Source organism: Oncorhynchus clarkii, chromosome 17 (assembly GCF_045791955.1).
Source record: "Oncorhynchus clarkii lewisi isolate Uvic-CL-2024 chromosome 17, UVic_Ocla_1.0, whole genome shotgun sequence".
NCBI lineage: Eukaryota > Metazoa > Chordata > Actinopteri > Salmoniformes > Salmonidae > Oncorhynchus > Oncorhynchus clarkii.
This window is the reverse complement of record NC_092163.1, coordinates 42,008,586-42,031,085: the sequence shown is the minus strand read 5'-3', so window position 1 is coordinate 42,031,085 and position 22,500 is coordinate 42,008,586. Positions and strand designations below refer to the sequence as shown.

General features: G+C 46.6%; 1 protein-coding gene across 19 annotated transcripts in view; it reads right to left on the bottom strand.

The window, feature by feature from the left end:
• The window catches only part of LOC139370870 (neurofascin homolog (chicken) a), a 149,343-nt gene that overhangs the window by 66,740 nt on the left and 60,103 nt on the right, over nt 1–22,500 (bottom strand). For all 19 annotated transcript variants that reach the window (XR_011627192.1, XM_071110706.1, XM_071110720.1 and 16 more), the window contains exon 2: nt 6,175–6,215. The gene's annotated coding sequence lies outside the window, so the exon portion shown is untranslated. The remainder of the gene's footprint in view (nt 1–6,174; nt 6,216–22,500) is intronic.

The following is a 22,500-nucleotide window of genomic DNA, read 5'->3' as shown; positions in this document are numbered from 1 at the left end:
TGACCTAGCAGATACACATAAACAGAGGTGACCTAGCAGATACACATAAACAGAGGTGACCTAGTAGATACACATAAACAGAGGTGACCTAGCAGATACACATAAACAGAGGTGACCTAGCAGATACACATAAACAGAGGTGACCTAGCAGATACACATAAACAGAGGTGACCTAGCAGATACACATAAACAGAGGTGACCTAGCAGATACACATAAACAGAGGTGACCTAGCAGATACACATAAACAGAGGTGACCTAGCAGATACACATAAACAGAGGTGACCTAGTAGATACACATAAACAGAGGTGACCTAGCAGATACACATAAACAGAGGTGACCTAGCAGATACACATAAACAGAGGTGACCTAGCAGATACACATAAACAGAGGTGACCTAGCAGATACATATAAACAGAGGTGACCTAGTAGATACACATAAACAGAGGTGACCTAGCAGATACACATAAACAGAGGTGACCTAGCAGATACACATAAACAGAGGTGACCTAGCAGATACACATAAACAGAGGTGACCTAGCAGATACACATAAACAGAGGTGACCTAGCAGATACACATAAACAGAGGTGACCTAGCAGATACACATAAACAGAGGTGACCTAGCAGATACACATAAACAGAGGTGACCTAGCAGATACACATAAACAGAGGTGACCTAGTAGATATGCAGTAGTTTACAGAGGCTTCACAACAATCAGGTCAGGACTCGTTCTATCACTGGGCCCTAGGGGTGGAAACCTGGGGTAAGTCTACCCTGCTGTCTGCCCTACCATTCTAATAACACTTTTAGACAAGCAAACTAGACTAAAGATTCATTTAGCAACATTTTCCAAACCGAAATATCCAAATGGAGATTCCGGGAAAACCAAAATCTGACATTGATTGGTTCATCAAGACAAGTCCCCCACTCTTGTCTCAAAGCAGCGTGATAACACTGTCCCAATCATAACTGTGCTGAAATTGTAGTTGACCACATGGCAATTCTTTAAAGTATTTAAAACGGTCAGATGACTGGGAATTTCAGTAAGCAACAATATGACAAATGTCTTCAATGGCATTAGCCTACTTTATTCCAATATTTTCATCATTTAGCGATATTCATTCCCACAGTGATTATTGATTGATCCAGCCAGTTGTGGTTAAGAACACCTGCATGCATAGTGGTGGGCTTTGCGAAGTGATGGGACATGCCTCGCAAAATGTAGAACTGCCACAAGGATGGTAAACAGCCTAGTAACAGGCGCTGCCTAGCAACCATCATTATGGCACATCACATCTCATGAACGAGTATTGCTTACGCCAGACTTAGCTACGATTAGTCTTATTTTGGTTGGTGCAACACATATTTTTGATCCCAGAGTCAGAAGTAGATATGCTCGACCTACCATTGAAGACCAACTCTTTTGGCTTCTGGAGTGTGTGTGTGTTGGGTGTGCCCTCCTTGAGAATAAGAACAAACAGCACTTCATTACAGATCAACCCAGAAAATTTGCGCAGCTACAGTATGTTTAAGTGTGATCTTCCTTTTGTCCTCCACACCAAAGGGGTCATCTTGATTAGAGTTGATTTCACTAATGTGGAATCACAGAGGAAAGCCTTGAATTGGTTTAACTTCTATTAGAGAACAGAAGGGTCAGTGTATGTCCCTGCTGGTAGGCCATGGCTAGTTCTGCCTAGCCTGGCTCCAGGTCTGCTTGTGCTCTTGCCAACTCCATTGCTGTCATTGTCGGGCAAATAATGTTTACCGTGACATTTCCATAAGGAGATGGCAAGAGAGGAAACATACTGTCACCAAGTTCTGCCTGGTTTCAGGAGTTCAGCTTCTCACCATCTGACAAACATGTCAGAAAGGGTAGTTGTTGATAGATTTTGCTATGGGATGGTGGTTGGGGAGGCCAGCCCCCGGTCATGGATCGGAGTTTGTAGCTGGCTTCCCGACAGGGTCAGCCCCCAAGTCGTGATTTGTGGTTATGCTATGCATACTGGCGGGGACAGCCCCCGGTCATTGCCAGAGGTTGAGCTGGTCCGCCCAAAAGGAACATCCAGCCAACTGGAGGGGTACATAAGGGTTTTAGCCTTCTGCTTGTCGAATGTGCACAAATGTGGGCATGAGGATTTGACGGAAGTTTCTGGAGGGCTGGATTGCTGGTGCGTCGGCTAGCGGGTGATGGTGGAGGTTGATCTCAAACGTGGTGAAATCAGGTGTGGGCCCGAGGAGGGTTTGTTGGGCGTATCAGACATGCAATTTGGTTTGAGTGGATGTAATTGTAGTAAGGTTCGGATGACTTCAGGCGTGATTGGAACCTGCGTCTGATGATGGGGAGGTCTCTGTCTGAACAGAGACTCCAAAGGGCACGGAGAGAAGGAAACTGAAGATGGTGAGTGTGAGGATGCGGGAAGCGTCCTGAGAACAGTGATACTGACGGAGAGGATATTGAAGGTGATGGGGCGCTGTTGATGGTGGTTGCCTCTTACGGATGCCCCATGAGTTGGAGCGTGTTCCGCACGAATCAGAGGCCGCTGAGGCATGTCCTGTTGGTGGTGTAGTAGGAACGGAGGTGCTGGTGGGCGTACGTGACCTAAAATGTGATGATAGGAAGATCGCAGTTAGGAACATGGCCCGGTCAACAGCAGTGGAGGATGCGAGGTCAGGGCTCAGTGTGGAGCAGGCCATGGCTGTTGGGTGGAAACGGGAGCTAGGTCCCGGCTACAGGAAAGAAGGTGAGCGAGGACAGCAGGCTCAGCTGATAAGCTAGTATATGGCGCACATGTGTAGCTGCAGATTCTGTTCATGTGTGCACTCCATTGTGTGTATGTCTTTGCTCTTCAGTGTGTGAGTTCCGTAGTTTGCAAATGTGTGTGTGTGTGTGTGTGTGCGTGTGTGAATTTGTATGTGTGACTGCGTCCACGTGTGTGTGTGTGGGCTCAGTAAAAAGGCGTTGGAAGCGGATTTGAATATTCACCATGAACATTATAACATATACAGATAACGACATTAACCTAAGTATTATAATTACGACAATTAGCATCAATTAAGCAGAAAACTAGCATGCTAAATTACACTATTATGCAGAATTACTATCTAAATTATGCACATTTTCTTCCATTATTTAAAAAAGGCAATTTCTTAAAATAAACCCTATGTCACTTATCCCTATTGAAATAATACACTTTATAATTCATAAGTACTACTGTTTAAAATAAGCTTCTGCCGTAAAGTATATTCAGGGGATATTCAGTTTAGATTTCTTTGTTTTCTAATCATTTCCTTGGTAGGAGGACTTGGTGTGATTTATTTGAAAGGATTCTACAGCTATTTCTGCCTTCCATATTGTGTGTGACACTGGTTACGGCATCCATTTTATAAATATTTGATGTGTTGAGACTATCTGTCCAAATGGATCCATGTCCCATCAACTGCTCTTAGAGAATGCGTCCCAAATGGCACCTGATTCCCTATACAGTGGACTACTTGTGCACCACATAGGAAATAGGTTGCCATTTGGGATGTGCAGCCTTTGTCTCCATTTATTTATATACAGAGCATTTACCAGTCGCAGGCAAATACGCTATATATACAAAAGTATGTGGACACCCCTTGAAATTAGTGGATTAGGCTATTTCAGCCACACCCGTTGCTGACAGGTGCATAAAATCGAGCACACATCCATGCAATCTCCATAGACAAACATTGCCAGAAAAATTGTCTTCCTGAAGAGCTCAGTTACTTTCAACGTGGCAACAAGTCAGTTCGTCAAATTTCTGCCCTGCTAGAGCAGGGTCTACTGTAAGTGCTGTTTTTTATGAAGCTTCATGAAAGCTTCATGAAATGGGTTTCCATGGCCGAGCAGCCGCACACAAGCCTAAGATCACCATGCACAATGCCAAGCGTCGGCTGGAGTGGTGTACAGCTCGCCGCCATGGACTCTGGAGCAGTGGTAACGCATTCTCTGGACTGATGAATCACGATTTACCATCTGTCAGTCCAACGGACTAATCTTGGTTTGGCGGATGCCAGGACAGCGCTACCTGCCCGAATGCATAGTGCCAACTGTAAAGTTTGGTGGAGGAGGAATAATGGTCTGCGGCTGTTTTTCATGGTTTGGGCTAGGCCCCCTTTAGTTCCAGTGAAGGGAAATTTTAACGCTACAGCATCCAATGACATTCTAGACACTTATGTGCTTCCAACTTTGTGGCAACAGTTTGGAGAAGGTCATTTTCCGGTTTCAGCATGACAATGCCCGCTGTGGAAGAACTTGACTGGCCAGCACAGAGCCTGACCTTAACGCCATCGAACACCTTTGAGATGCCTGACCTCACTAATGATCTTGTGGCTGAATGGAAGCAAGTCCCCGCAGCAATGTTTCAACATCTAGTGGAAAGCCTTCCCAGGAGAGTGAAGGCTGTTATAGAAGCAAAGGGGGGACCAACTCCATATTGCCCACGATTTTTAAATGGTATGTTCAACGAGCAGGTGTCCACATACTTTTGTTCATGTAGTGTATGTTTTCCACCCCCCTTTGCTGTTGCTCCGCCCGTGTCATTGCTACCTAATCCGGTTGTGTGACGGTAATGGGTTGTTCCATTATGCCATTCTGAGGGTACGTGATGAAGGCTAATGGAGCTCTTGTGGGATAATGGACCTCAGAGACAGGGCTGAGTAGGTAAAATTAATAAGCTCTGGTGTAGTGGAGGGTGTGTGTGTGTGTGTGTGTGTGTGTGTGTGTGTGTGTGTGTGTGTGTGTGTGTGTGTGTGTGTGTGTGTGTGTTTGTGTGTGTGTGTGTATGTGTGTGTGTGTGCGTGTGTGTGCATGCCTGAGAGTGTGAAGTGCGAGTGTGTGCCTAATGCACCTAAAGCCCCCCCCCCCCCCCCCCTATTCCAACCACCTATTACACAGGCTAACAGATTGGCATAGCAGGTAGTGAAGTAAAACTTGCTAGCTCTCTGTCTCTGCTGGCATGTAGTCTCTCTGTGTTAGAGAACCTTCATAACCTGGTTCAGGTGTGCATTAGCAGCTGGAGTGATCTAGCCCTGTGGAGCTATTTCAGTTTATGGTAACATTAAATGTATCTGTGACACTCTGCTTTGTTAGAACACAGAAGAGTGTTTTGGAGAGGCCATTTCCCCCCTGAGAGCTAAAGTAAGAAGGCCCATCTGTGGATGGGTAATACATGGCATCTAGATTTGCAGGTCTGGTCTCAAGTCCATTTGTTGGTGCTGAACAGACAAGGTACAGACTGTAGACTGTATCCAAGACAATGAGTGCTGATCTAGTGCTTTGACTATAGAATGGAAACAAGTGGATGTGTATGACTGAGGGTGTGTGTGTTCCTGTGCTGGGGGCTGATTATCACGTGTCAGAAGGGGGTTAATGATGCACAGCCCACAACAATATGGCAGTGTGAGGGTAAACCCTGGTACCCAAGGCCCTTTCTCTCTCTCTCTCTCTCTCTCTCTCTCTCTCTCTCTCTCTCTATTTATTGTTCTCTCGATCTCCCTTCCCCCCCTTCTCTCTCTGCCTTTCTATTTATCCCCCCCTCTCTCCATCTCTTTTTCTCTCTCTGCCCTGGTCTCTCTTTCAGACAGTGGCAGTGCCCTAGGCATTGACACACTAACTACCCCTGCCTCCCTCCCTTCCCCCCCAGTCAGGCCAGAGGCCGCGTCCCCTGTTCCAGCTCTAAAAATACCCCAGTACCTATCACACACAATTACCCTCAGCCCCCCAAACCACCCCATTCCACCCCACTACACAGTCACACAGTAAAGACGGGTCTCAGACACACATCCAAGATGCACCCCCCCCCCCCCCCCCCCAAAAAAAGAAGCTGAAATCGTCTGAACTGAAACACTCGGTTGCTCCTTTCACTCCTTTTACCAGCTCCTCGGCTGTCACAGTACAGACACACACACACATGTGAAAGCGCACAGTTGGATTGAGGTGAAGCAGACAACAATAGCTGACAGACAAATAGACAGCCCCCAGACAGACAAACAGTAGACAGCCCCAGACAGACCGACAGTAGACAGTTCTGTCAGGATCGTATCAGTCTGAGGGGGAGAGACAAGGTCTGGACAAAGACCAGCGAACATCAAGACACACGCATGCATGAATGCACACGCACACAGACAGACACAATGCTTCTGAGACTTACGTCAATGTGTCCTCGCTGATTAAAACGCTAACTGCTCAGACCTGTAAAGGGAGAGAGAGAAAAAAATACACATTTAGATGATTCATGTGGAAAATGAGTGGAAAACGAGGAGTCTCAGAAGCTCAGTACCAAAAAACCCTCTCTTTCTATTCAGATCTGCTGACGCTTCACTTATCCCTTTGTTTGCCTCAACGCAGGAAGACAGTAAGGGAGTAGAGGAATAGCTCACAAACACTACACACCTCGGACTGTGTGTGTGGGTCGATACAGTGTGTGTGTGTGTGTGCATGCGTGTGCATCTGACACAGAGCCAAACACACTCGTCTCATGCCACTGTTGTTTCATGGAGTGTTTTTAAAGAACTGTGTTGTCTGTGAGCCAGGCAGCCATGGCCCCAGGTTTACAGCCATGGCCCCAGGTTTACAGACATGGCCCCAGGTTTACAGCCATGGCCCCAGGTTTACAGCCATGGTTCCAGATTTACAGCCATGGCCCCAGATTTACAGTCATGGCCCCAGGTTTACAGTCATGAACCCAGGTTTACAGCCATGGCCCCAGGTTTACAGCCATGGTTCCAGATTTACAGCCATGGTTCCAGGTTTACATCCATGGTTCCAGGTTTACAGCCATGGTCCCAGGTTTACAGCCATGGTTCCAGGTTTACAGCCATGGTTCCAGGTATACAGCCATGGATCCAGGTATACAGCCATGGCCCCAGGTTTACAGCCATGGTTCCAGGTATACAGCCATGGTTCCAGGTTTACAGCCATGGTTCCAGGTTTACAGCCATGGCCCCAGGTTTACAGCCAAGGTTCCAGGTTTACAGCCATGGTTCCAGGTATACAGCCATGGTTCCAGGTTTACAGCAGGCTCACCACGGGAGAAACAACTGGAAAACGGGAGAAACAACTGGAAAAGAGAGAGCCGGAGCAGCAGAGCACACAGACCGGGAAGATGTAAAAGACTAGACGATCTCATCCCTTATTCTCTTGCCTTTATTGCTGTTTAAGCACAGACAGCCCTGAGGAGAGAACACTGAGTATACTACATAGAACTCACTATGGGAGACACACATACACACACACGCGCACACAAACATACACACACATTACACACATGAAAACAAACTTTTGCACACATACACACACAAACATGCACATGTAGGCACGCACAGACAAAAGATGCCATGCCTTGACAAAATACCTTGTCTACAAGGGCTATGGTATACACACACACAAACACACACACACACACACACACACACACACACACACACACACACACACACACACACACACACACACACACACACACACACAGGGCCCCGCCCCCACACACACTTCAGCAATCATTGAATGAATCTTTACAAGGGCTAAAGAACACTGCCGTAACAATGGCATAACACACGTCAAAAAAGTGCATTTTATTTAGTTATGACACAGAGTTCATGTGGAACTACGTTATTCGAGGCCGTATCAGAGTCGATTGAGCAGCTGGGCGACTAGGGCAGTGGTTTTCTAGGTTAAGTGCCTAGCATGGCTGAAGGGCAGAACAGCAGTGCCCTAGATGGGTAGTGAGTGTGCTGTACTGAGCAAGCCTGCAGTAGTAGTGTAGCATTAGGGCATAACATAACACTTCCCTAGTCACTCTGCCTCCAGGCTACACTGCTAGCTAACAGGGTCATAGCTAGTCACTGTGGATGGCAGGGCACACAGAACTGTGTGTGTGTGTGTGTGTGTGTGTGTGTGTGTGTGTGTGTGTGTGTGTGTGTGTGTGTGTGTGTGTGTGTGTGTGTGTGTGTGTGTGTGTGTGTGTGTGTGAGTGTGTGTGTGTGTGTGTGTGTGTGTGTGTGTGTGTGTGTGTGCGTGCGTGTGTGGCTATGGGGACTTTACTGACATCCTACTCCTGCACTGCTTTTACTGAGGAACACACACAAGCTATACATGACCGGAGGTCAGTCTAACAGGCCAGGGGATAACTGCGCGATCAGTGACATCCCTCTCCACATCCAGCCATCCATCCTGTCGTCCGTCAATCCTCTGCCGCTCATCACTCTTCCGCCCCACCTCCCTCGACCGTCCGACCTTCATAAAAGTCCAGCCCCCCTTCCCTCCTCCCCACTCAGGTCTCAGGGAGTGTGTCATTCTTATGGCCCCTGATACAACCCTCATACGTCTTGGATTTCTACACTGAGTATCTGAATGACAAAACCGTGACCATTTATATTGATGGACATCAATGGGAAAATCTGTTTTTTAAATATTATGCACCAGAAGCTTAGTCTCCAGAGTGTTTTAACCAGAAAACCAATCCCTTTCGCCGTGATCACGGTTTTAAAAAAAGGATTTTCCTAATTAACCCGTAATAAAATGTTAAAAAACAACGAATCAACCACAATCATCGTCAGTGAACTTTTAATGTCCAATTAGGAAGCTTAATAAGTCAAACTAACACTGTGTAGTGAAGCGTGACACACAGTGAGGTGATAGATGGATCTTAACCAGGAGCTTACGCAGAAGTCTGGTCTTACTGTAATCACTAGGCTGTACGCCATTAAATCACACCCCAGGGGTCAACCAGCAAAGCCTGCAAAGGAACCCCTGTAATGGTGTGTGTGTGTGTGTGTGTGTTAGTCAGGCACCATAGGGCCATGCCATGAGGAGAACGGGGTGGGGCAGTAAGACACACACAGAGGGGAATATGTGTTCATTGTCCTCCATGTATTCACATTTACCATCCACCAGGGACTCCTACCAAGAGTCACAGGGACATGAAAAAACACTCGCAGCCAGTTAAGCATGAGCAACACACACTGTGTGGAGTCTGTATGGAGACGGGACCACTACCGTTGTCGAAAAACCTAGACACAAACCCTATGGCCACAACCACCCAAACACCTTGGCTGAGTAGTGTCTGTCTGTCTGTGTGTGTGTGTGTGTGTGTGTGTGTGTGTGTGTGTGTGTGTGTGTGCGTGCGTGTGATAGACAAGGAGACGGCAGTCCAGTCTATCACCTGCTATTCCCTCATGTTTGTGTCTCTCACTATCCAACCCCCATACCCTTTTCCAGTGTAGGGAGAGCGGGTGAGAGGACGTGTTTGAGTGTGCTCTCTTACCCCTCGCTATTGGCCTCCTGGCCTAACCTTTGACCCTGTCCATTACCAGTGGTCTTTGGACAGCGCAGACACATCCCCTCCAATAAACAAACACACACACACACACACACACACACACACACACACACACACACACACACACACACACACTTGCAGGGAAGGTGTGGCTGTGAAAGCTGAGCCACAAGTCAGAGGTCACACAGTAATGAGTCAGGGATCAAACATTCTACCTCAATGACATCATACTCCTGTTACCATAGTGATGGTTTTAAGTGGAGCCTATAGGGAAGCATGCGTTAATACGTGTATGTGTTTCTATGCGCGCGCCTCTAGTATCTGGCTCTTCTTGGCTACAGCAAGATCCAGATACCAAAGAGCACAGCACCAAGTCCAACTACAAACTGAGCAGTAGTGAGTGACCCGAGGGAAGGTAAGATGGAGGGGATGAACGACAGAGAAGATGAAGGAAGGGGAGGATAAACAAGCGGTTGCCAGGCACAGGGTGTGTGGATGTCATGCTTGGCAGGAGCGCTGGTACTTTGTTGCAGAATGACCTAGTTTTAATGGAGGAGAGGATGAGGGGAGAGAAGAAGAGGGGAGGGGATAGGGGGAGGGGAGGGGAAAGAGGAAAGGAGAGAGAAGGGACATGTCGAGGATGAGGACAGGGGCAGAGAGGAAAGAGGAAGAGAAGGAGACGAGAGAGAGAGATGACGAGAGGACGAGAGAGAGACAGAAAATGTAAGACAGGAAAGGATGGTTTACTGCAACAACAAAAAAGTGTATTTATTTATTCTAAGTCTCTGGTTAATGATTAATATGTGATGTAGTATGTAATATGTAATATGTAATATGTGGTTAATATGTAATATGTGGTTAATATGTAATATGTGGTTAATATGTAATATGTGGTTAATATGTAATATGTGCCAATGTAGGGAACAGATAAAATGCAGGTGAAGGAACAGACAGATGGAGATAGGAGGAAGGACAAAATGATGTGTGTTTGTGTGTGCGTGGACAGTATGTGTCTGTGTGTGTGTGTGTGTGTGTGTTTCTCTCTCCAGCCCTGAGGGGGACATGAGGAAGCATCAATTCGCTCCATCCCAGATAAATCAATCACAGGGTTCCTGGAGTGATGCAAGCTAAAGCACTTCCTGTGTCCAACTGCCCGGCCTTATGAGCCTCGTTAATAAATGATGACTGGGCCGCCTGCGGCGACACACACACACATGCGCACAGAGGTACACACACACAGTAACACACACACAGGCGTTAAATCTATTTGAACCTGGCAGCCAAATCAAGCTGCAACAGCATGGTGCCTTAATCAGAAGGGCTGAACCAGATATCATGTGTGTCTTTGGGAAAATACACACGTCTGGGTTCAGTGAAGGATGTGTAATACAAACCTTGGAAAGAGGAGGATTTGGTCTCAGAAATGTGATCTACATCACTGTAACACGGTTGGCAGAGACAGCGTAGAAGAACTCCCATCTTTTTGCTTCCCTCTGTCAACTTCTGCCCATCACACAAATGTGGGGGGGGGGGGGAGTGAGGGAAAGGGCTAGAAGGAAAGTAGGATAAGTGGAGATAGAGACAGCCACAGATAGGGGAAGCTGGGCAGGCAGAGAAAATGAGACAGAGAGAGAGAGAGGTAGAGAGAGAGAAAGCGATGGAGGAAGAGATAGAGAGATGGAGGGAGAGAGAGAGAGGTAGAGAGAGAGAGAGAGAGAGAGGTAGAGAGAAAGCGATAAATTAAGAGATAAAGAGAGGGAGGGAGGGAGAGAGAGAGGTAGAGAGAGAGAGAAAGTGATGGAGGAAGAGAGAGAGAGAGAGAGGGAGAGAGAGAGAGGTAGAGAGAGAGAGAGAGAGAGAGGTAGAGAGAAAGCGATAAATTAAGAGATAAAGAGAGGGAGGGAGGGAGAGAGAGAGGTAGAGAGAGAGAGAAAGTGATGGAGGAAGAGAGAGAGAGAGAGAGAGAGAGAGAGAGAGGAGACGGAGGACAAAAAGACAGAGAGGTGAGTGACTAGGCTACATGATTCCACCAGATGTGGAGATGTAGTCTAAAGAAGGAACCATGAGGTCTCTCCTCCAGGCATGTGTAAGATCTGGGTCGGAGTGTTCAAACACACACACACACACACACACACACACACACACACACACACACACACACACACACACACACACACACACACACACACACACACACACACACACACACACACACACACACACACACACACACACCCACACAGCAGCCAAACGAATGCTCTACTAGCATACATTCAAATGAATGAATGAACATATGGATGAATGATGAATGAACAGGACTACGCTGTGGCCTTTTTACCCACATGGTCTTTCTGCACTCGCGAATAGATTGTGTAAAATCACAGGCCCATGATTTATTAACTCACAGCTTTTAACAGTAATCACAACTAGGTGAAGAAAACTAGGGTAATACGTACACGTACTTTAACACTCTGTGTTACTCTAAAATTGAACTTGGAGACACGTGAGGCTAAATCCAAATCTTTATGCATAAAGACATTGATGTAGAAAAAAAAACAGCTCCCTGAGCAAATCACTGTTTCCCAAATGGAGTATCGGTACTCTGGATGCACTGGGGGGTAGTGGGAGAGTTCTCCTGTGTAGTGGCTTAGATATACAGTATACTTCATCTACTGGGTCATGACTGAAAGCCTCAGAATCGCTGGTATTACTGACAAATAACTGTATAACCACTGACAAATAACTAACTGTGTTAACCATGGGTATAACTGACGGCCTGGCGGCTAGCATATGTAATGGCCTAGAATAACAGACAAGCTAACTTAAAGTAAAATGATCACTTGGCGTGAAGATATTTGACTCGACTTGACTCACTTGACCTGGGAAGCTAACACACACACACACACACACACACACACACACACACACACACACACACACACACACACACACACACATACACACACACACACACACACACACACACACACACACACACACACACACACTTTAAGGGATATGCTAAGTGACAGACAGGTGTTCTGTCTACTTCTGCTACATGACTTGACAAACATCTCCCCTCTCTAAAATATTAAAGACCCCTCTCACCTTTAGCATGAAGCTCATGTGTGTTATGAAGCAATTATGCATACATAACACAGACACAAAGACAAAGAAATTCACCAAGTCACGCGAGCACATATTCACTCGGGAGGACAACCTTGCATGCAAATGACGACATAAGCAGCCACTTACACAAAGTACATCATGCCCCTTTATTCAACCCATTATAAATTGGCAGACAAGCCTGGGAATCACTAGGATGAAATCTGAGAGAAAGAGAGAGAGAGAGGGAGATCGAGAGAGAGAGTTGCCCAGGGTGCTCCTTCCTAACACTTCAGTCATGGTGAGATGTCATCCCTCTACATGAAAACACTATTCATAAACCTGTCAGACACAATAGAAACAGAGATGGAGTCAAGACCAGAAAATCAGAGACCCAGAACTAAAACACAAACCAGACAATACCTGTTTAAGAACCTTGACCGAAGCCCTCGAGACCCAGACAATACCATTTAAGAACCAAAACCGAAGTCCTCGAGACCCAGACAAAACCCGTTTAAGAACCTAGACCAAAGCTCTTGAGACCCAGACAATACCTGTTTAAGAACCTAGACCAAAGCCCTCGAGACCCAAACAATACCATTTAAGAACCTATACCAAAGCTATTGAGACCTAGACAACACCTGTTTAAGAACCTAGACCCAAGCCCTCGAGAGCCAGACAATACCAGTTTAAGAACCTAGACCAAAGCCCTCGAGAGCCAGACAATACCATTTAAGAACCTAGACCGAAGCCCACGAGAGCCAGACAATACCATTTAAGAACCTAGACCAAAGCCCTCGAGAGCCAGACAATACCATTTAAGAACCTAGACCCAAGCCCACGAGAGCCAGACAATACCAGTTTAAGAACCTACACCGAAGCTCTCGAGACCCAGACAAAACCTGTTTTATAACCTAGACCGAAGATCTCGAGACCACCCAGACCACATCTGTAGTCTCAAGACATACACACACCAAGACCATGAGATTGAGACTTCCATCTTTGCTATGGGAGACACTTCCACTTTCAGAGAAGCCAGCTCTGGAAGACCCATACTGCTGAGTGAGGTAGAGACTGGTTTAGGAAAGTCTACAAGAGAGGAGTCCTACAGCTCTACACTGACCAAGGAACAGAGTGTTGAAGGTTATGGATCTCTGCTATATAAACACAGATGATTAGAGCTGAAGTGTGTGTGTGTGTGCGTGTTGAAAAGGGCTAGCTGAAAAACAAAGGCATGGCTCCATTCTAGAAACCAAATAAATTAGAGGGGTTTGTCTGGCCCCTGTCTGACTGTCTACCTCGCTCTCTTTAAACAACCTCTCCCTTTTCTGCCTCTCCCTCTCTACTTGATCCTCTCCTCTTTATCTCTCCTCTGTGCTCACCCTGTCCCTCAGTCTCTCTTTCGTTCTATTCCTTAAGCACTCCTTCTTTCCCCATCTCCCTCCTTTCAACCTTCTCTCTGTCTCTCCATCTTCCTCTTCATCCACTTTCCCACCATACTCTCATTTATCCCCCTCTCTCGCTTATCCCAACTCGCCCCCCCCCCCCTCCCTTGCAGAAATGTAAAAACAGCACACCAGCTCATTATCACATCTGGGTCTCACTTCCTCCTCCCCTCTCCTCCCCCTTCCTCACCCCCAGTCCCACTTCATCCAATAGAGAGAGACCTGGTCGCCAAGGCTCCTTAGCAACAAACCCACCAAGGGGAGGCTAGCCCCAGCGGGAGTGTGCGGCTGGAGGTGTGTTCCCCATTATCAAACCCCTGCATCTCAGACACGTACGCGTGTGTGTGTATGTGCGGGCAGTCGTAGGTACGCACGTACGCTCGTTTGTGTATGTGTGTGTACGTGCGTGCGCGTGGTACAGAGAGAACCTCACCTGCCCTTGACTCAGAGACAAGGTACACTAAACATAGATTGCCTCCAGTCATGTCTGGTTGCCGAGGTTACGACTGAGGAAAGATCCAACATCTAGCAAAACATTTCCTTTATCTCTCAGACAGACAAAATCCCCTGCCCGAAACAGTCAATATACAGTATTTAACTGACTAAAACCAGGCAGAGAAAACAACATTGATATACACGTAATCTACAGATTTACAGTCAGCCATGCTCTCCAGTGTGTTGCCCACGCATACAGAATGAATATCTACACACAGGAGCATGTCATGCAAAGTGCAGAGTTTTTCTTTCTTTATGAACACAGTTATACTGTAGTTCTATATCCAGCAGTGGCTCTAAGCTAACTGACTGATGTCTATGTCCTTTGTCTTACAGTTATTATTGGGGATGAGAATGATACTTTAGGCTTTGGCCACACAGAGACTATGTATGAAAAGCGGAGGTCAAGAACAGGCCAGTCATGAATCAGTAATGAACCTCCCTCTGAGGCTGCTGCTCCATTTGATGGGTCCATAGAGTATGTAACACACACACTTAGAGGGACCATAGAGTATGTAACACACACACTTAAAGGGACCATAGAGTATGTAACACACACACTTAGAGGGACCATAGAGTACGTAACACACACACTTAGAGGGACCATAGAGTATGTAACACACACGCTTAGAGGGACCATAGAGTATGTAACACACACACTTAGAGGGACCATAGAGTATGTAACACCACCCCTAGAGGGACCATAGAGTATGTAACACCACCCCTAGAGGGACCATAGAGTATGTAACACACACACTTAGAGGGACCATAGAGTATGTAACACACACACTTAGAGGGACCATAGAGTATGTAACACCACCCTTAGAGGGACCCTAGAGTATGAAACACACAAAGGGAGACCAGCGTGTGTGTGTGTGTGTGTGTGTGTGTGTGTGTGTGTGTGTGTGTGTGTGTGTGTGTGTGTGTGTGTGCATGCATGTGTGTGGGCAAGGCTGCGAGGCCTAATTTACCAGTGTGGGCCCATCTGCCTGGGGTTACTGTGGTGATTAAAGCCATTCTGGAGTGGCTGGTGAGTCCTGCAGTTTTACCTCCTCCTGGGACCTCCTCCCTCTTTCCATCTCTTTCTCTCTCCCTCTCTCTCCATCTCATCCTTCTACAAAATGCCATTTTTCAAATGTATCTTGGTTAATTCTGGTGAGAGCATGGTGGTTGTTGAGTTGTCCTACGTTACATCCTCTTGGGACAGACACATACTGTAGACAGACTCATCCCCCACTCCATCTCCTTCCCAAATGTACCCCCCCCCATTTCTTCTCCTCTTCCTCTGTCTCTTTCTCTATTGTTTACTCCTCCCTTATCTATTTCCAAGTCAGATTTACCTTCTGTTTTTCCCTCTCTCCAGGGCTCTCTCTCTACCCCTCCTCTCTCTGTGATAACAGACAGGGATTAGAGAGGAGAGAAAGAAGAGATTGAGGAGAGAGGTGTGATTAGAACCCCCAGGGACTACGGTGCTAAAATGACTGACAGCAGTGTGTGTGTGTGTGTGTGCATGTGATTATGTTCATCTGCGATGGTTGTGAAGTGGTTAAAAGGTGTGATTTGGAGTGCATGTGTGTGAGCGTGTGTGAGCGTGTGTGTGCGTGTGTGTGCGTGTGTGTGCGTGGTCTGTGCGAACAGAAAGAGTGAGCGTGTGTACGTGTGTCCATCACAGGAGGTTGGTGGCACCTTACAGTAAAGGACGGGCTTGTGGTAATGGCTGGAGTGGAATCAGTGGAATGGTATCAAATACATCAAACACGTTGTTTCCATGTGTTTGACGCTATTCCATTCACTCCGTTCCAGCCATTATTATGAGCCGTCCTCCGCTCAGCAGCCTCCTGTGTGTGTGTGTGTGTGTGTGTGTGTGTCCATATGTGTGTGGTTAAAAATAGGGTGAACGGTTTTGAAGCTGCCGACAAATCCATTAATTTAAGGCTCAGAAATCTATCAGCGGAATAACAACAAGCACCAGAACCTCCTTCTACCCCCTATCCCCCCCTCACCAAACCCCAAGGCACACTCACCACTCCTCCCCCGGAGCTAATTAAGGCCACTAGGCACATCTCTCCTCTACTAGATAGACGGCTCATGTGCCACAATGCTGCCCATGCTGTCACAGAAGCTATGCGTTATAGTAAAGAAGAGCCTTCTATCCAACTCTAATCCGCACACTGTCTTTCACTCACAGCACACCATCATCAGCACACACACAGTCAGCCAGTAAACACGAATAAGATGAAGTGGGATGAGGTAGAGATGATGTCATTAAGAGACCAGGAAGAACTTATGTCTTTATGGAGCCACCAATTCCATTAATTGTAATCAGTTCCGTTCACTGAGTGTTCTGTTAGACTCTGAGTGTTGATGTACTAGGAGAGCCCTGTATAGAGAACACAATAGAGAGTAAGTCTGAGCATGCGTCCCAAATTGTACTCTATTCTCTATATAACACACTACTTTTGACCAGAGCCCTATGGGCTACTCATGAAAGTAGTGCACTAAATAGGGAATAGGTTGCCATTGAGCTCTGCTCAATAGTAGTGCACTAAAATGGCATGTATTCCATATATTATAGGGAATATAGTGCCGTAGGGCTCTGGTCAAAAGTAGTGCACTATGTAGGGAATAGGGTGCCATTTGGGACACATGCTCTGAGTCTGCCACTAAAGCACTGTCTATGAGCAGGCTTTTGTTCTAGCTGAGGAGGGAGGACTAGCTGGGGTAAATGTGATTACTTCCGTTGACGCTGCTTTTCTGCAGACCAGACAACAGATGACTGACACCAAATCCAATCAGATCCTGAGTCCAAGCCTGAAGCCACTGACTGTGTCATTGAGCGAAAGGGAAAAGCACACGGGGTAATATTAAATAAGATAAGATCAAATAAACTTTATTGTCCCCGAACGGTAATTTGTCTTCGACAAATTTCACCAATATACATTAGAATGTATGTGTCTGAAGCGTTTAGCCTTTGGATAAACTGTTGTGGATATATAACATAGCTTATCCAGTAACTCAATCTGCTGTAGCATAACCACAGGGAAGATGTCATGTAAACTGGTTACCAGACATTCTGACTGTAGCCTTTTAATGGAAATTCACACAATCTAACGCAGGGTTGAGTAAAAACCAAATGTCAAATGCTAAAATACTACAGTATCTGTGTACATACAGCGTATCCGGAAAGTATTCAGACCCTTCCCTTTTTCCACATTTTGTTACGTTGCAGCCTCATTCTAAAATGTATTTTTTTTAAATTATATATATATATAAATGTGTTAAAAATTCTGAAAACCTGTTCTGCTTTGTCATTATGGGGCATTGTGTGTAAATTGTGTGTAAATTGATTATTTATATTATTGTGTAAATTGATTATATATATATATCAACAATTTACACACAATTTACAAACAATGCACCATAATGACAAAGCAAAAACAGGCTTTCAGAGTTTTTTTCCTCAAATTTAATCAAAATAAAAAACAGAAATACCTTATTAAATAAGTATTCAGACCCTTTGCTATGAGACTCAAAATTGAGCTCAGTTGCATCCTGTTTCCATTGACCATCATTGAGATGTTTCTACAACTTGACTGGAGTCCACCTGTGGTAAATTCAATTGATTGGACATGATTTGGAAAGGTACACACCTGTCTATATAAAGTCCCACAGTTGACAGTGCATGTTAGAGAAAAAACCAAGCCATGAGGTCGAATGAATTTTCTGTAGAGCTTCGAGACAGGATTGTGTCGAGGCACAGATCTGGGGAAAGGAACCAAAACATTTCTGCAGCATTGAAGGTCCCCAAGAACACAGTGGCCTACATCATTCTTAAACGGAAGAAGCAAAGACTCTTCCTAGAGCTGCCCGCCCCGGCCAAACTGAGCAATCGGGGGAGAAGGGCCTTGGTCAGGGAGGTGACCAAGAGCCCAATGGTCATTCTGACAGAGTTCCAGACTTCCTCTGTGGAGATGGGAGAACCTTCCAGAAGGACAACCAGGTCTTAATAGTAGAGTGGCCAGACGGAAGACACTCCTCAGTAAAAGGCACACGAGAGCCCGCTTGGAGTTTGCCAAAAGGCCCTTAAAGGACTCTCAGACCATGAGAAACAAGAGTCTCTTGTCTGATGAAACCAAGATTGAACTCTTTGGCCTGACAGCCAAGCATTAAGTCTGGAGGAAACCTGGTACCATCCCTACGTTGAAGCATGGTGATGGCAGCATCATGCTGTGGGGATATTTTTCAGAGGCAAGGACTGGGAGACTAGTCAGGATCGAGGGAAAGATGAAAGGAGCAATGTACAGCGAGATCTTTGATGAAAACCTGCTCCAGAGTGCTCAGGACCTCAGGACCTCAGACTGGGGTGAAGGTTCACCTTCCAACAGGGCAACGACCCCAAGCACACCGCCAAGACAACGCAGGAGTGACTTCAGGACATGTCTCTGAATGTCCTTGAGTGGCCCAGCCAGAGCCCGGAGTTGAACCCGATGGAACATCTCTGGAAAGACCTGACCAAATTGACAGAGCTTGAGAGGATCTGCAGAAAAGAATGGGAGAAACTCCTTGCCTCATATGCAAGAAGACTCAACAGCTGTAATCACTGCCAAAAGTGCTTCAACAAAGTACTGAGTAAAGGGTCTGAATACTCATGTAAATGTGATATTTCAGTTTAAAAGGTATTATACATTTGCAAAAATGTCAAAAAAATCAGTTTGTGCTTTGTCATTATGGGTACTGTGTGTAGATTGATGAGGAAAAAAGCAATTGAATCATTTTCAGAATAAGGCTGTAACAAAACTAAATGTGGAAAAAGTCAATGGGTTTAAATACTATTCCAAATGCACTATGCACCTTTTACTTGTTTTAAAACATGTACTTTGTATTCAAAAAGAGAATTTCTCACAGACAATGGTAGGCTATATTTCCTTTACTCCAACTGCTACAGACATCAGCATTACTCCCAAAGTTATTCATTATCCGCAGGCTCATTCGACCCTTCCAGGTCCACAGCTCCAGAGACACAGCCGAATCCTGGCAGTACAGTGCGTGTGTGTGTACAGGAAAGCAGTAGTGTCTATGTGTGTGTGTGTGTGTGTGTGTGTGTGTGTGTGTGTGTGTGTGTGTGTGTGTGTGTGTGTGTGTGTGTGTGTGTGTGTGTGTGTGTGTGTGTGTCCTGATGCCGGGAGGAGGGGGGCTGCTACAGTTAGTCAGGGGGACGGCTGGGAATAATATATGCGAATTCTGATGAGCTGCTCTTTCTTAATAACGCTAACTGTCTGTTTGACTTCAATATCATCTTAAGACTTAAGTCTCCCCCCGTCCCATCCTAACAGACAGAGAAGCTAAACGTTGGCTGTGGTTCCTCTCAGACAAAGACATTGACAGGTGACCAGTAAGAAAAGCCTTCATTATGGTCACCATGTCACAGTCATTAGCATAATTAAGATTAGTACCATAGGAGTACCCTAGTAGCATCAGCCTTGGAGTCCAATCTACAGTATTTTGTTTACCTCAACAGTAAACTCATAAAGTGTCCTGTCTCAGCCTCAGACATTTGGTGGAGAAGAGAGGGAGACAGACAGACAGACAGACAGACAGGCAGGCAGGCAGGCAGGCAGGCAGGCAGGCAGGCACGCAGGCACGCAGGCAGGCAGGCAGGCAGGCAGGCAGGCAGGCAGGCAGGCAGGCAGGCAGAAGTGTAACCTTAACGAACCCCACAGTATGCATCGTTTTATTAACCTTAAAATATAACAATCTCTCTCTATGTGCCACAATCAGAAAGAGATAAGAGACCGAGAGAGAGAGAGGAATAGAGAGAGAGACAGAGAGAGAGAGGGGGGAGAAAGAGAGAGTGACAGAGAGAAAGAGAGAGAGAGCCTTACAGTTGAGATTACAATCCACAACTAACACACACACACACACACACACACACACACACACACACACACACACACACACACACACACACACACACACACACACACACACACACACACACACACACACACACACACACACACACACACACACACATCTGGACAGTCAGTGAAGCTACGTATGTAGGTTATCACCATGCTGTCTGGGGCTTTTAGCATGTGTGTTACAGTAGACTATGCTACGGAGTGTAAATGTTTGATAGTGTGTCTTACAGTAGAAGCCGTATACTAGGGGGCTTTGAGTATAAATAACACAAACATACACAACACATGGACAACACACACACACACAGACTGAGTAATGTAGGTTAAGCACTTGGCTCACAGGCACAACATATGCATCCCATGGGAACAGAAGACTGACTTCCTGTTCTTCTCATTCATCCCCTTCTCCTCTCCTCTCCTCAACAATTCCTTCCTCCTTTCATCTTTTCTGTTGCTGCGGGTTACCTGGCTATATCAGGGGGTTGCAAGGTAATGAGAGTTATGAGTAATGAGAGTTACCTTCCTGTGTTCCCCGACACACAAAATATTCTCTAGAAGATGCTAGAACAAGAACATTCAGTGAGGAACATTCAGTAAGGAACATTCACTAAGGAACATTCACTAAGGAACATTCAGTAAGGAACATTCACTAAGGAACATTCAGTAAGGAACATTCACTAAGGAACATTCACTAAGGAATATTTAGTAAGGAACATTCACTAAGGAACATTCACTAAGGAACATTCAGTGCAACTCAGAAGCTGCCGGTCAGTTAAAGCTCTAACGTGGGCTTTTCCTCTGACTGGCCTTTTTGTTGCATATGTTTTTTTAAATTCTGCTGATGGGTTTATCAGACAACACACACATGTGCACGCACAGACGCACACACACACACACCAGTTTGATGGTACGGAAACGCTTAGCGGGTATTGTGACACAAACACACACGCGGTGAAAAGCTTAACTTTATAGGACAGAAGAGGAGAGTCGTCAGCGGCAAAAATCTGTTATATAAAAAACTGGGGTTAGAATGGCAGGGATGGAGAGGCAGGGATAGAGAGGCAGGGATAGAGAGGGAGGGATAGAGAGGCAGGGATGGAGAGGCAGGGATGGAGAGGCAGGGATAGAGAGGGAGGGATAGAGAGGCAGGGATGGAGAGGCAGGGATGGAGAGGCAGGGATAGAGAGGCAGGGATGGAGAGGCAGGGATGGAGAGGCAGGGATGGAGAGGCCGGGATGGAGAGGGAGGGATAGAGAGGCAGTGATGGAGAGGGAGGGATGGAGAGGGAGGGATGGAGAGGGAGGGATGGAGAGGCAGGGATGGAGAGGGAGGGATAGAGAGGCAGGGATGGAGAGGGAGGGATAGAGAGGCAGGGATGGAGAGGGAGGGATAGAGAGGGAGGGATGGAGAGGGGGGGATAGAGAGGGAGGGATAGAGAGGCAGGGATGGAGAGGCAGGGATGGAGAGGCAGGGATGGAGAGGCAGGGATGGAGAGGCAGGGATGGAGAGGGAGGGATGGAGAGGCAGGGATAGAGAGGGAGGGATAGAGAGGCAGGGATGGAGAGGGAGGGGTAGAGAGGCAGGGATGGAGAGGGAGGGATAGAGAGGCAGGGATGGAGAGGCAGGGATGGAGAGGCAGAGATGGAGAGGCAGGGATGGAGAGGCAGGGATAGAGAGGGAGGGATAGAGAGGCAGGGATGGAGAGGGAGGGATAGAGAGGCAGGGATGGAGAGGCAGGGATGGAGAGGCAGGGATGGAGAGGCAGGGATGGAGAGGGAGGGATAGAGAGGCAGGGATAGATAGGCAGGGATGGAGAGGCAGGGATGGAGAGGCAGGGATGGAGAGGGGAGGGAAAACAAGGAGAGGGATATGTGGCGAGGTGGGTGATAAAATAAAGGGTTAGAGGAGGCGAGAGAGAGAGAGAGAGAGAGACGTGAACTCTCACACAAACATACAAACACATGAACAATACTTGCCTACAATATCCTGTGGCCATGCAACACACCATATCACTGTGACAAATTGAGTCCCAGTATACTTTAGACACTATGCACACTGGACTGACATCTACGGTCTCTTTCCCCTGTCTATTGAAGATAAAAAGGGCCAGTCCTATAGTGAGAATATGTTTGCATCTGCCCCCAAGGGTAGTTGAGATGGGGGGATGGAGGAATGGAGAGAAGGGTGAGCAGAGAAAGGGGGGGTGAGGTTGATTTGAAGGCTCCAGTCCA